General features: G+C 39.9%; 1 pseudogene; it reads left to right on the forward strand.

Moving 5' to 3' along the window:
- Positions 1-10,133: 10,133 nt before the first annotated feature.
- Positions 10,134-10,661, forward strand: LOC102815276 (annotated as a pseudogene).
- Positions 10,662-11,663: the final 1,002 nt, after the last annotated feature.

The following is an 11,663-nucleotide window of genomic DNA, read 5'->3' on the forward strand; positions in this document are numbered from 1 at the left end:
CTTAGTACCGGACCATTTGGCATAGAGTCTATAAGTCTTCTTATCTGTTGATTTCTTTCACTTTTTTCCTTCCTTTTGGTGTCCAATCTTATGTTTAACATTTCTGTTTGCTGTTTTTGATACCCAGATTGTCATTTGTATATTTTGTTTGTCCCTTGTTTCTTTGCTGTAGGGGGACAACATGGTATGTGTAACCACCTTCTTGGGCCATCTTCTGAGAACAGAATTCTTGTCTGGGAAAAAATAAAAACTCAGCATAAGCTAAGTAATCCTGAAGTTATTTAGGTTTTAAAATGCTATTATGATAAATAAGCTTCAGTTATACCATGACAGAGGAATTCTGATTAAAGACACAATGTTATTAGCTTTTGTGAATCTCAGCAGCATACAACAGCACTAAAAATGAAATTGGATTTTACTATAGCAACAAACATCATCACGTAGGGTAGACAGAACAAAAGTAACCAGGAGACAAGCTTTAGAAATGATAAAAGCTCAGTATCTTGGCAACCTTTTGTGTTAGGATTTTTTTTTTTTTTTTTTTTTTAATATTGTGCTCTATTTTTAATTTATTCAGGTGCTTGCTGAGTGATAGAAACATAACAACTACAGGAGCTATACATCATCTTGACATTAGAAGTATTTCGTAAATACAGTAGCACTTTATTTAGGCTTTACTATGGTGGGAAGAAACCATTACAGAAGTATTTAACTTCATTAGTTTAACTATGTTGTTTGACTAACAAACTAATATTTTCTCCTGTTGCTTGTTCTGTTTAATTTTTGTTTCAATTTTAAGGAAAATATTCTAGCACTTTAGTTTTCCATTAGAGAAAGATTTGGAAAAGATAGATTTCAGATTCTCCTTGTCACCTAGCAATACCTTTAAAGGAACCCTAGGGAATTTAATATTTTATCCCATGTCTCAGCTATCTAGTGCTGCTATAACACAAATGTGATAAGTGGCTTCAACATATGGAAACTTATTTTCTCATATTTTGTTATTATTAAGTGCTGTCGAGTGGTTCTAACTCATAGTGACCTTGTAGGTTCTAAGGAGAGGCTAATGGGTTTGAACCATTGACCTTGAGGTTAGCAGTCTAGTGCTTATTCTACAGTGCCACACCAAGATTCCTCTCATGGTAAGACTATAAATCCATATTCGGATTTCTGGTGTGGCACTGTGGGTTAATGTACTAGACAGCAAAGTCATTTTTAACTGCAAGGTCAAGCTCACCATCTTCTCAGAAACCCTATACAGTGGGACCTGACTCCATGGCACTTAACAACAACAAAAACCAAGTCCATATTCAGAGTCCTGATGTGGCACTGCAAGTTAATGTGCTGCGCTTCGAGGTCAGTTTAAACTGAAGGTCAGCAGTTCAAGCCCACCAGTGACTCCTTAGAAACACTATACAGGGTCGCTATGAGTCAGAACTGACTCAATAGAACTTAATAGCAACAACAAGAAGTCCATATTCATGGCATGAGTTCTAAAGGAAGGCTTTTCTCTTTGTTGGCTCTGGGGAACACCCTTGTCCCTTTTCAATATATGTGACCCTGGCTACCCTTATAGATCTCTATGTGCCTTGGGATCAATCTTCTCAATCTAAGAGGTTTTCATTGAAGGGACCGTGGGTCAAAGAATGTGCTCCAATCCAAGCTGTTTTTTGGTGATAGTCAGGTTCCACCTAGCCTACTTCTCTCTCCTTTTATTTCTTGTGAGATTAAAGGCTATGTAGGGAAACTTCCCTTACAAATTAGGACTTTGACTGAGTAAGAGTGTTGTATCCCACCTTAAACCTCTTATATTTGAGTAGTTGATTTCATCATGAGAGATGGTTACATTATTACATACCTGTCAAATCATTGTGAAAATGAGCCACCCAAGTTGATACATATTTTGGAGTGACAAAAGTCAATCAATGACAGCCTAAAAGTATCCTCTAAATTGACTTAGTCTAGTAGAAAGGTACAAGTAAGCAGAGGATGAGTAAAACACAAACACTTAAGACAAAGTTAAATTCCACAAACATTAAATAAGCCACGTGCTGGGGTCTATTCTGGGTGCTGACTATGTAAAGATATCTATGAAGAAGTTCTGTCTTCATGAAATTCAGACGCCAGAGCATATAATAAACCCAATAGAATTTTCATGATTTATATTTTTCAGAAATGTTTCACATCTACCATGCAGCAAATAGTTTAAAGTATATTTATATATGATTCATAACTAACTAGGCTCTTAGGCATTGTTCTGTAAAAGCATCAACTATTGGTGAATTCATAAATTTATATTTTCCTCCTCCACAGGTGTCTCTGAGTCATGGATGTTCAAATCAACAAATCATACATTCTGTGAAGCCTATCTCTCTGTCTCTCCAAGCACAATCTATAGGTTGAATCAGATTATCCAAGAACCCATTCTTATTGAGTTGATTTTGATTCACAGTGATGTTATTAAGAGAGTAAAATTGCCTCCAAAATTTACATGGTTGTAATCTTTAAGTAATCATACTATCATATCTTTCTCCTGGACCAATAAACACTGGACCAATAAACAGCATTCTCGTCAATGGAGAAGAAATTGAAGTTGTCAAGGACTTCATTCTTCTTGAATCAACTATCAACACTCGTGGAAGCAGCAGTCAAGAGATCAGACGACGTATTGCATTGGGCAAATCTGCTGCACAGGAACTTTTTAAAGTATTGAAGAGCAGAGATGTCAGCTTGAGGAATAAGGTGCGCCTCACCCAAGCCATGGTATTTTCAATAACCTCATATGGATGCGAAAGCTGGACAGTGAATAAGGAAGATCATAGAAGAATTGATGCCTTTGAGTTGTGGTGTTGGAGGAGAATACTGAAAGTGCCATGGACTGCCAAAAGAACCAATAGACCTGTTTTGGAAGAAGTGCAGCTAGAGTGCTCCTTGGAGGCCAAGATGGTTAGGCTTCGTCTCTCATACTTTGGACACATTGTCCGGAGAAAACAGTCGCTGGAGAAGGATGTCATGCTGGGTAAGGTGGAGGGTCAGAGAGAAAGAGGAAGACCCCCAACGAGATGGATCAGCCAGGTGACATCATTGATGGCGTCAAGTGTGGCAGCGGTAGTGAGGTTGGCCCAGGATCGGACATTGTTTCGTTCTGCGGTGCATGGGGTCGCTATGAGTTGGTTCCAACTCGATGGCACCTAACAACAACAACATCTTTCTCCTGTGAAGCCATTGATGAATTTGAACCACCAGTATCTGGGTTAGCAGCTGAGAGCTTGTTTAAACATTGCACCATCAGGTTTCCTTGATTACCCAATGCCTCCCCTTAAAATCAAGCCAATCATTTTTACAGTGGCTGTAACAGACATGTGATGTTTTTGTTAGGTATTCTGGAGCCCATTTACAACTCATAGCAACACCCTGTGACAGAATAGAACTGTCTCTTAGAATTTTTGAGGCTCCTCAGTAACCCTATACAGGGTTGCTATGAGTTGGTACAAACTCAACCACAGTTAATAACAACAACATTCACTATAGGAAGAGATCACCAGTTCTTTCTACCACAGAGTCACTTGGTTAGGAACCAAGAGCTTAACCAAGCACCACCAGGGATCTATAACAGACATATATAGATTTACATAGATTTTTATTTTGCTACTATAACCAACTCGAACGCACTTAACAACAACAAGTCTGCTACTAAGGAGCTCTGATAGCATAATGGGTTATGAGTTGGGCTGTTAACCACAAGGTCAGCAATTTAAAATGATCAGCTGCTCTGAGAAAGAAAGATGAGGCTTTCTGCTCCTATAAATACTAATTCATAAACCCTCTATACAGGGTCACTATGAGTTAGAACTAGCTCCATGGAACACCACCACCACAACAACCATACTACTATTATACCACCATGTACTGTAGGATAAGCAGTAGACCACAGGTTGATTAGAACCACAAGGTCGCTGGTTCAAACTCACGAGCCACTCCTTAGAAGCCCTTTATGGGGGTTTCTGACTTTGAGTCAGAAATGACTTAACAACACTTATCAACAACAAATATCTTAACTACTATAAATAAGCCTTTCAAATATACATGGTACTCCTGAATTCCAATTTCACTACCTGCTCGTTCTATAGAAATTATTTTTCCATAGTTTTTTTTTTTTTTAATTGTTTCACAATATTTAGCATTGTTGTTGTTGTTAAGTACTGTGGAGTCGATTCCGACTCATAGTGAACCTGCACCGGGTTTCCGAGGCTGCAAATCTTTATGGGAGCAGATGCCTCATCTTTCTCCTGCAGAACAGCTGGTAGTTTCGAACTGCTGACCTTGAGGTTAGCAACCCAGTTCGTAACCACTGCACTATCAGAGCTTCTTATTAAATCTATAAATAAATTAATGAATGGAATAAATGTTTCACATTTTCTGCTATTTTAGATAACATTTATCACTTTTGCTTACTGTCTTTTCTTTGCTCATGATTATGTTTCTTAAACACTTGGATACAACTAAGTCATTCTGTCTTCCGCTCTCTCGAGTCCACTTCTTCCGCCATGCACATATTTTTCATGCTAGACACAGTAGTATTTTTTTTCTAATGCCTTATATCACAACTATTTTTAGTTATACAGAAATATTTGTAAAACCCTCAAATTTTTCAATTTTTAAAAGTATTTCTATGTTACCTTCCCAGTATCTTTCCTTAGAATGTTGATTAAAGTAATATAAAAAAATATGTATGTGCCAAACATTGTATATACAGTGGCTCATTTAATTCTTACTGCAGAAGAAATTTTAAAGTTTGCAGTTGCCATTGAGTTGATTACAACTCATGGTAATGGCATGTGTTTCAGAATGTAACTGCTCCCTAAGGCTTTCAATGGCTGGAATTTTTTGTTTCTTTAAATGACTGGCTGAATACTTAATTGCTTTCACTACATAGGGATTGCACTAAAACATTAGTTTGTGTATCGTAGTTATGAGGTAACAGCTAATTGATTCCAACTCACAGCAATCTTATGTACAACATAACAAAACACTGCGTCACCTTCACAATTGATGTATACATGAACCCATTGTGCCATTGTGCCAGTCCAACTGGTTGTGGGTCTTCCTCTTTTTGCTGACCCTTTACTTTACCAAATATGATGTTCTTCTCTAAGGAATGGTCCCTCCTGATAATATGTCAGAAATATAAGAGACAAGTCTTGCCATCCTGGCTTCTAAGGAGAATTCTGATTGTACTTCTTCCAACACAGACTGGTTTATTCTTTTGTCCATGGTACTTTTAGTATTCTTCTCCAACACCAGAACTCAAATGCATCCATTCTTCTATGGTTTTACTTATTCATTATTAATCTTTCAGATGCATATGAGGCTATTAAAAAATACCAGGATTTAGACCTCAAATGGACAAGATCTTGTGCAACACAGTCACCTAATGCAATACATCATTTGATTTCTTGACTGCTGTTTCCATGAATGCTGATAGTGGATCCAAGCAAAATGATGTCTGACAACTTCAATCTTTTCTTCATTTATCATAACGTTATCCATTGGGGGGTGTAATACACAAGAAGGGAGAGGGGAATGGAAGAACAAGGCAGATGGGAGCACAGTTAGGCAGGTTTGCATGGACTAAGTGGCACAGAGTTAAATGATGATGTATGCACAACCTTGAAACAACAGGGCTCCAGGATACAGGGATTGAGGCATGGTTTGAATGGGTAAAAGAAGGGAATACTGTTAACATGTTTGGCTGTCTTTTAATTCTTGGTTTCCCTTGCCTACCATTGTAAAATAGACATCTGAGGGGGAGAGAAAGGAATAGCCAGAATCACCACAATAGAAAGCTTATAAGTCCGTCTTCAGCCTATAACTGATTGGAGTACCTTAAAGGGGTTTAGAAGTTGCCCAGTGAAAAGAGGCTTCCTGTGGAGCTTTGGCATTGCTTAATATCATAGGTGGAATCCTGAACCCCATCTAGAATCATTTGAAGTGAGAAATTTCCATTTGAAAGGACATGTAGACCAACCTGGAGCAGCTAGAAGAAAAGAAGATACTTCGTGAAAGAAAGACCAGCAGGAAAAATCACAAACAATAACGGCAGTCTGATTGACTACTACAAGAACAAGCAAGCTGTTAGCCTGGGGGCCATCAAGGCAAGTGGTCGGGTCCCCTCAGAGCAAACCCCCTTCCAAGACTGAGACTCGGGGTGGGGGGAATACACAAGCAGGCATGTGGTCTGGTAAGAGGAAGAGGGGGAAAAGCAGCAATGAAGTTGGGAGCTGGGTCCAACCACATTCAATAGACTCCTGTGCACCTGGGTGGAGACCTGGTTGGCCAACAGTATGGGAAGACCTGGGAACTACTGGGCCCAGAGGAGGTGACATGGCCACAGAGGACTAGAGGAGAGAGTGAAGTGCCCAGCTGATGTGAAGTGGAGGGAGATGCACAGGAACACCCATACTTGCAGACAGTACCTACTTGATCTGGCTTCAATGGCTGGATGGTCAGAACTCGACTAGAAGAAGAAAGAGGAGAAAAAAAAAAGAGTAACCCACTACAATTTGATGAACTTTACCTATACTTATGGATGTAGGAGTCTTGGTGTAGCTCTGTGGGTTAATGCGTCAAACTGCAAAGCAGTTTGAACTGCAAGATTGGCGGTTCAAGCTCACAGACTTCTTCTCGATAACCCTATACAGGGTCACTATGGGTCGGAATTGACTGGACTGCACTTAACAACAACAACAATGGATCTAGTAGCTAAAAAAGGGGGGGAAATCTTTACAGTGAGGATCACTCCCACTCCCTTGGTACACAGGGTTAACAAGGATGCACAACTTGGATACTGGCTGCTGAAAATGGGGGTCTCTACAATGGCAAGAAGTGACTGACTTTCAAGCTTTTAAGAGTTCCAGACGGAACGGGGGAAGGTAAAGGTAGAATCTCCACTGAACTGTTTCAGATCTTTTGGGAGTGACTAATGAAAAGAGATGGGGATAGGTCTCTTGTGGTACAATAGTGAATGATTGCTATCAAGACTGTTTTGTAACAAAAGCAGGGGAGTGATTGACTTTGCAGTACAGGAGCGGAGGTCCCTGGGACCATCAAGTGAGAAGAGCAGAGTGAGGAATTCTACCCAGGGAATCCATGACACCAGAAATGGAGGCAGAAACAATGATGTCTACAGTTGGAGTGGCTGGGAACACTGGACTTATGGAGGGAGAGGGGCTGTGTGCTGAAGGCAGGGGCAAGGCCTGTGGGCTGTACCCTTTGGTTGTTTGATGGTGTATGGAGGGATTGTAATCATTGCAGTGAAATGAAATACTATAGGATGAATGTAAAACTGATATTCTCCCATGTGTTGCTGTTGTTATGTGCCATGGAGTCAGTTCCAACTCATAGTGACCCTGTATAGGTTTCCCAGGCTGTAAATCTTTACGGGAGCAGAAAGCCTTATCTTTCTCCCACGGAACAGCTGGTAGTTTCGAACTGCTGACCTTAAGGTTCACTGCCCGATTCGTAATCTCTACCAGTGATTCGTAATCACTACCAGAGCTCCTTCTCCCATGTAGACCCATACAATTCACAATAAAAAAATTTTTAAAAATGAAATTGAATATATAAGAACTGATATGTACTGGAACGACCACTCATATATCAGTTTCATGTACTGTGATGCGTGCATTTTGCTGTGATTCTGGAAGCTATGCCATGAGTATTTTAAATATCAGCAGAGTCACCCATGGTGGACAGGTTTCAGCTGAATTTCCAAATAATGAAAAACTAGAAAGATGAAGAGACAGACTACTTCAGAATATTTAGTCAACGAAAACCTTCTGAATAGCAGTGGACACTGTCAACATCAGAATGTTGAATACTGAGACAAGATAAAGAGCATCAGCATATTATCAGATACAGTGTTGGAAGATGAGTCCCTCTAGTAAGAAAGCATGCCAAATAAGACTGGAGTTGCCTCCTCAAAGTAGAGTTTCCTGTGATGATATGAATGGAGTAAAGCCCTCAAGTCCTTCATTTGCTGAGGGGGCACAACTGAAGAAAACGATAAACAGCTGTAAACTTCCATTACTAACCAAAACACTGAATGTGTGAACTAGGAATCTAGGCAATGTGGAAACTGTCAAAAATGGAATGGCGTGCAAAAACATTAATATCTAGGCATTGGTGAATTGAAATTGACCATTTTGAATATGACAATCACATGGTTTACTATGCCAGGAAAGATAAATTGATGAGGAATGGCATTACATTCATCATTAAAAAGAACATATTAAGATCTGTCCTGAAGTATAATGTTGCCTGTGATGGGATAATATCCATTCACCTATAAGAAGACCAATTAATACCACTGTTACTCAGATTTACACACCAACCAGTAAAGCCAATGATGATGAAATCGAAGAATTCTACCAACTTCTTCATTCAGATATTGATCAAACATGTCATCAAGGTGTACTGATCATTACTGGAAAGCTGAATGCAAAGGTTGGAAACAAAAGAGGAAAGATCGTTAGTTGGAAAATATTGTCTTGTAGGTAGAAACGATACTGCAGATTTCATGATAGAATATTGTAAGACCAATGATTTCTTCATTATAAATACCTTTTTTTTCTAATTTATATTGTATTGCATTATGAAAATAATATATTTATTTGGCAAAGGCTCCAAGTTATAATAAAGTTCTGAAGTGTACTAAGTATTTTTAAAATGTGAAATAGTAGATGTATTCTAACCAGTATATATTAGCATTCTTATTAGGCAATAATTTAATTTTAATAATTCCATATGAAATTAAAGGATGCTTTTGCATTCATCCATTTTATTGACAACTTCAATATTTTCTCTGTTGATAAAAATGTTGTTTATTTGTCCAATGGAGAGGATTTTTGTTTTCTTTACATTGAGATGTAATCCACACTGAAGACTGTGGTCTTTGATCTTCATCAGTAAGTATTTTAAATCCTCTTCACTTTCAGCAAGCAAGGTTGTATCACCTGCATATCACAGGTTGTTAATGAGTCTTCCTCAAATCCTGATGCCATGGTTTTCTTCATAGAACCCAGCTTCTCAGATTATTTGCTCAGCATGAAGGAGCTCTGGTAGCGTAGTGGTTACGAATCGGGCTGCGAACCTTAAGGTCAGCGGTTCGAAACTACCAGCCGCTCCGAGGGAGAAAGATGAGGCTTTCTACTCCCGTAAAGATTTACACCCTTGGAAACCCTGTACAGGGTCGCTATGGGTCGGAACCGACTCGATGGCACTTCACAACAACAACAACAACAGGTAGAATAAGTATGGTGAAAGAATACAACCTTGTTGCACAACTTTCTTAATTTTAAACCACTCAGAGTTCTTGTGTTCTGTTTGAACAATTGCCTCTTGGTCAATGTACAGATTTCTCATGAGCACAATTAAGTATTCAGGAATACTCATACTTTGCAATGTTGTTAATAGCTTGTCATGAGCTACACAATCAAAAGTCTTTGTGTAGTCAATAAAGCATCTTTCTGGTATTCTCTGCTTTCAGCCATCAGCCATCAGCAACTAGTATACTACAATTACATTATTTGAAAAATTGCTGTCTGATTTTGCAAATGAAAAAATGCATAAACACATGCCTATCTACACCAGCAAAACAAAACTGTCTTGAAACTCAATGCTTTAACAGACCGTATTTTTGGCACAGGATTTCTGGGATACCTTTTGAAAACAAAGATTATGACTCCAACTGGCAATTCTGCTGTTCAGCTGACACTTTTGAATGTTAGAGTTTAAATAAATCGTAATACTATTAAATTTATCTAATAATCAACATTTAAGATGGCATTTCCACTGCTAATTCGGTTATATTTTCAGCATTGAAAAATTATGTTTTTTTAAAAGTATACTAGGGAAAGTTCGAGCTGTGGTCCCGTGGGTCTGTGTCTTGCTTCAACAGTGTTTGGATGGAACAGGTCCGGGGACTCCCCCACCTCCTGCCTCGGGCCACCTCTAACAACTGCTTTGGGCACAATCTCGTCTCCAGGACCATCTTCTTGAGCATTCCCTATTACCGGGACCAGCTAAACTGTTTGTGTGTGTGTGTGTGGTTAGCTCCAAATCTTCGACCAACCATGAGCTCTCAGATCCGTCAGAATTATTCCACTGAAGCGGAGGCCGGCGTCAATTGTCTGGTTAATCTGCATCTGTGGGCCTCTTACACCTACCTCTCTTTGGGCTTCTATTTCGATCGTGATGACGTGGCTTTGGAAGGTGTGGGACATTTCTTTCGTGAGTTGGCGAAGGAGAAGTGTGAGGGTGCTGAGCGTCTCTTGAAACTGCAAAACCAGCGTGGTGGTCGCGCACTCTTCCAGGACATGCAGAAGCCCTCCCAAGATGAGTGGGGAAGAACCCTGGACGCCATGGAAGCCACCCTGGCCATGGAGAAGAACCTGAACCAGTCTCTTCTGGATTTGCACGCTGTGGGTGCTACCCACACAAACCCCCACCTCTGTGACTTTCTGGAGACTCATTTCCTCGACGAGGAGATGAAAATTATCAAGAAGATGGGTGACCACTTGACCAACCTCCGTCGGATGGCTGGTCCCCAGGCAGGGCTGGGGGAATACCTCTTCAAGAGGCTCACTCTCAAGCACGACTAAGAAGAGCCAATGGAGCCCCACAACTTGTGAAGGGCCTTCAGCATTCCCCTGCTCTCCTGCATACCTTCTGCCTGAACCTTCCTCTGCAGACAGAGGCAGCATAGTCAATGCCCTGGAACACCCCTTCGCCCAAGCGGTGGCCCAAATGAAAACAATAAAGCTTCTTTTAACAGCAAAAAAAAAGGATACTAGGAAATGTGTTTTCATATAAAAAAAATAGTGCTAAAAGCATTAAATATATAATCTCATTTTCCTTGTCAATACCTTCAAATTGTATCAGGATTGACATTGAAATTTAAAGTGACAGTATCAACATAAAACCAACGGCCACCACTCTTCTGTCTGTCGTGCTGTGGCGGCTTGAGTTGCTGTGATTCTGAGGGCTATGCCACCGGCATTTTAAATAACCAGTAGGGTCACCCATGGTGGACAGGTTTCAGATGAGTTTCCAGACAAAGACAGACAAGGAAGAAAGAGTGACAAACTACTTCTGAATCGCTAGTCACTGAAAACTCTATGAATAGCAGAGAAACACTGTCAGATACAGGACCCGAAGGTGGAAAGACACTCAGAATGTGACTGGGGTAAAAATGCCTCCTCAAAGTAAAGTTGACCACAATGACGTGAATACAGTTAAACACAGGGGAGAAAAGCACACAGAGCCTTCATTTGCTAATGGGCCACAACTCAAAATGAAGAAAAACAGCTGTAACATCCTTTGAAAATCAGAACATGGAATGTACGAAGTATGAATCTGGGAAAATCGGAAGTTGTCAAAAATGAAATGTAACGCATCAACATCGATATCTTAGGCATTAGTGAGCTGAAATGGACTGGTATTGGTCATTTTGACAACTACATGGTTTACTATGCAGGGAATGAAAAATTGAAAAGGATTGGTGTTGCATTCATCGTCAAAAAGAACATATGCAGATCAGGAGGTACAATGCTGTAAGTGATAGGATAATATCCATGCGCCTACAGGGAAGCCCAGTTAATACC

Source organism: Chrysochloris asiatica, unplaced genomic scaffold (genome assembly GCF_000296735.1).
Source record: "Chrysochloris asiatica unplaced genomic scaffold, ChrAsi1.0 scaffold00209, whole genome shotgun sequence".
In the NCBI taxonomy this organism is placed as follows: Eukaryota; Metazoa; Chordata; class Mammalia; order Afrosoricida; family Chrysochloridae; genus Chrysochloris; species Chrysochloris asiatica.